The 4068-nt window shown below is 36.1% G+C and overlaps 1 pseudogene; it reads right to left on the bottom strand.

Annotated features, from left to right (window-relative positions):
- Window positions 1–3960, bottom strand: part of LOC101569935 — a 5348-nt pseudogene extending 1388 nt beyond the window's left edge.
- Between the last annotated feature and the right edge of the window lie 108 nt (window positions 3961–4068).

Genomic DNA, 4068 nt, shown 5'->3' with positions numbered 1-4068 from the left:
TAGTTTTTATTTTTAATTTACAATGTTTACTTGTTAAGTAAAACTGCTGCTGACTTTTCATTTGACCTTGGGTTCTATCAACTTGCTAAATTTATTAGCTAAATACAATATGCTATTAATTAAAATCTCTAGGATTTCTGATTTTTAGGATACTGGCATTTGCAAATAGTGAAGGGAAGCAAAATGATATCTTCATTTCCTTCTTTTTAGTATGTTGGCTTTAATTAATTTTGTCTTTGTTAATTGTTTTGTCCAGAAGCAAAACTGATACATTTGAATACAAATGCTCAGAAATGATTATTGTACTTTGCTCTTCATATAGAGAAAAACACAGAACTTCTCACCATTAAGTAGGTGCACACATAAACATGTGCACAGAAATGTGTGTGAAACATGTGCTTGATCTGTATTATAGTGCAAGTATAAAATTTGCAAGTTGAGTTAAATGCATGTAGCTAAAACTATAAAAGGCAGGAACTGGCATATCAAGTTATGCAAAGCCCTGTACACCCTTGTCATTCTGTGTTTTCCCTTCTTTATGTACAATGGGTGTTTTATTTCTTCACTGGTACTTATCTGACCTGCCTTTAATTAAAGAAAAAAATTGAAGCCTTCTACATTTTAGTTTCCTTTTCAGCTAAAACTTTTATTGGTAATCAGAGGTAAATTCTAAGAATGAGTAAATTATACGTTTTTAAAAAATGTATTTAGCACAGGGTCTCCCTACACAGATCAGACTCATAGTTATCCTCCTATTTTCAGCCTCCCAAATGCTGGGATTACAGGCATGTGCCACCATACCCAGTCTCAGTCACCATCTCTGCACGCTCTGGGGGCAGGGCTGGCACAGCAGTCTGGGGATTGAACCCCGGTTCCTGTGCTTGCCTAAGCAGCAGTTTTAATCTGCTGAGCTATCTGGCTGGCCTGGAGTAAAATATTGTTAAAGAATGAATATATTGTATACATTTATAAAAGGATAAATGAATTAATGAAGTAAGACTCCGCTGGTAGAATTTGAGATATATTCTTTTTTTTTTTTTTTTTGCCTCTTTTCGCTATTCACTTTCCTTTCATGCTAATGTATGGTAGAAATAAATTGAGAAAAGTAAGCCTATATAAACTCTGAAGTGTTTTATCTGCAGTCTCCTTGCTTCAATACATCTTTCTGGTGTCTTCTTAGCTCACAGTACACGGCAGGAAAATAAATTAAAATGACCTCAAAAGCAAATAGCTTTTCTAATCAACATGTTCTCTCAAAGATCACTGAAGTGGTGTATGTGTCCATGCACACACACACGGTGCGCACACACACACACGCGCGCACACACACGCACACACACACACACACACACACACGCTACTTTTCCCCCAAGGTACAGAATGTCTGTTTCAGAGACTAGATTAAAATAAGGGCATGACAGTGTGTAATAAGCATTGTGCTACAGAAGTCCACAAGATACGCGTAAACGTAGGAGTGTGTACAGTAGGCACACCAACTAACCAAGATGGACAGATCAACAGTGAAGAGCAGTGTTCCGCTTGAAATACCCATTCATAATTATGTGAATAAATTGCAGTTTGAAGATTGTAGCATAATGATCTGGAACTTATTTTTAGGAGGAGCTGGTATCAATGATCGAACTCAGGACCTTGCGCCTGCCAGGCAGGACCTTATGCCCCTGAACTATCTCCCCAACCCATGACCCAGAATTTAGATGCAATGCTTCATTTCAGACATTGATCTCAGCCTGCTAAATTCTTACTAAATGATGTGTCTCTTGGAGTCCTACAGTAAATGCAACTGACTAGAGGCCAAGTGTACAACTGCTGCATAGACGAATGCATAATCTTTCAGGGGCTGAAGCCTTACAAAATTCACTACCTTTGATAAGTGTAGAATTTTGTTGTGGTGATTAGCTTAAACTTATACTCATATAGGTGCCAAATTATTCACTGAATGAATCAGAACTATGTAACACTAATATTTTCTGGTGGTTAAAAATATTAATTAAGCATTTCTCAATTGGCATTTGCATTACAATAAAGGAAAGAAAACTAGGCATATGTTTTCCCAAACTAAATATTTTAAAGTAGATTTCCTCAAATATCTCTTCATATGAATATCTGAAATCTGTATTGCAGTTGAAATGCCCAGTGGAAGAGCCAGGAGTTAAATTTATATTTGACAATATTCATCTTAGAGAAATGAAATTATTGCATTTTGAATACATATGTACCTTGTGACCCTCTTAGTTTTGCATAATTTCCCAGTTCATTACTATTTACATACTTAATCTCATTCCATTCCACTGTAGGTTTAACTCTCATCCTTGCTTGCAAACACATGCATATACGTACAGAATCAGCACACACACCTACGCACTCTCTGCTCTTTCCTCAGCATTGTCTAGTCCATTATTTCCACCAGTGAGATTCCTTAGACTTTCTACATTGAATTCTGTAATCTCATTCCATATTCCCATTTTTAGATGGTACAAAACACTTCAGTTTTGTTTGGTTTGCTTACATTAAGATGCTCATATAGCCAGCTTGTGAAAAGGCTTAGTGGTATCTGTAAAGTGCCAATTCTAAACACATTTGCACCTTGTGCAAAGGAACAAAAAGTAATGTATTTTTTCATAAGTGGAAAATCACCATAGTCTATCTTAATTCTTGAAGTATTTCTATGACTAACAGCATACTTCAGAATCTAGTGTCTATACATAAGCCTGGACATTTTTAGGAATTAACTTACTATTTAAAAATAAAAAATAAATCTTTATTGTTTTGTTTCAGTTAAAAAAAAACTCTGATGGGCTGGCAAGATAGCTCAGTAGTCTAAGTGCCTACCTAGCACACACAAGAACCTGAGTTTCAGGGGCTGGGGATTTGGCTGGGGGCCTGGGCATTTGGCTGAGCAGTAGAATGTTTGCCTAGCAAACTGGAAGCCCTGAATTTGGTCCTCGGCACCAAAAACAAAAACAACAACAGCAAAATAGAACCCAAGTTTTATTCCCAATACTGCATGCCAAGGCGGCCACAAAACTGGGCATGGTGGTGCATGCCTGTAATCCCAACACTGGGGAAACGGAAAACAGGAAGATCATTATGAGTCCAAGCTCCATAGAGAAAGCCTGTACTAAATAAATAAATTAATAAATACCGACCTCTGATGAGTCAAGCCATTATAATAAATTCACAAAGTGTTGTATGTGTTAGTGTTACATATGTTATGTTTCCTCTCTGTCCAAAATAAAATGAGCTTAAATTCATGCAATGTTTTTCCGAATTTGTATTTTAGCTGAAGATATATAATTTGAAAGGTAATTCTTTTTTCTGTGGAAGGGACACCCATTTAGAGATAAGATAGGCTGTGCATAAATGCATGTTTTAGTAGTTTGCAAATGATAAAGCATCAACAGAATTCAAAGTATCTGCTCATACGCTGTTTTCCTTCTTTTGCTGATGCCTAACATCATGACAAAGACAGGCCAAAAAGAACATTCTGAGATTCTGCACCTTGAGATTTAGTGGCCAATTGTATAGCTCCATTTTTTGAATCATAAATTAGTGTCTAATGATTTTGCACTCTAAGGTGCAACAGCAAAGCCACATTACATATGGTTAATTCCAGCTTATTTCACACTACACATTCGCATAGTAGAACCAATTAAAATGTATATCGATTTGGTTTACACATAATTAATTAGTATGCTCATTTCATAAAGGTGACTTAAAAAAGTTATCTTTAATGGCTTCTCATTGTGGTTATCTCTTTCTTATCTGATAGTAATGTATTAAATGACGAAGAGTTTTTGCATGGGAATTTCAAATAAAAATCTGAAATTATTTCTTCATTTCTTGCTCATTGCTTTACAAAATCAGTTCAAATCCTGGATCAAGAAAGCTGGATACCAGCTGGGCTTTCATCTGAACATCTTTAAGATACCCTGAGAGCATTCTTGCTATCAATTTCCACATAATGAAATAAACTCCAGCTACAGTAATATGAGAGTTTCTGGAAACAGCAGGTGCAATATCACAGCTGTACTGGCACTGCTAACTTAG

The sequence above is a fragment of the Octodon degus genome, unplaced genomic scaffold, assembly GCF_000260255.1.
Source record: "Octodon degus isolate 3935 unplaced genomic scaffold, OctDeg1.0 scaffold00143, whole genome shotgun sequence".
Taxonomy (NCBI): domain Eukaryota; kingdom Metazoa; phylum Chordata; class Mammalia; order Rodentia; family Octodontidae; genus Octodon; species Octodon degus.
Note: the sequence above shows the minus strand (reverse complement) of the source record. Positions and strands in the feature narration are given on the sequence as shown.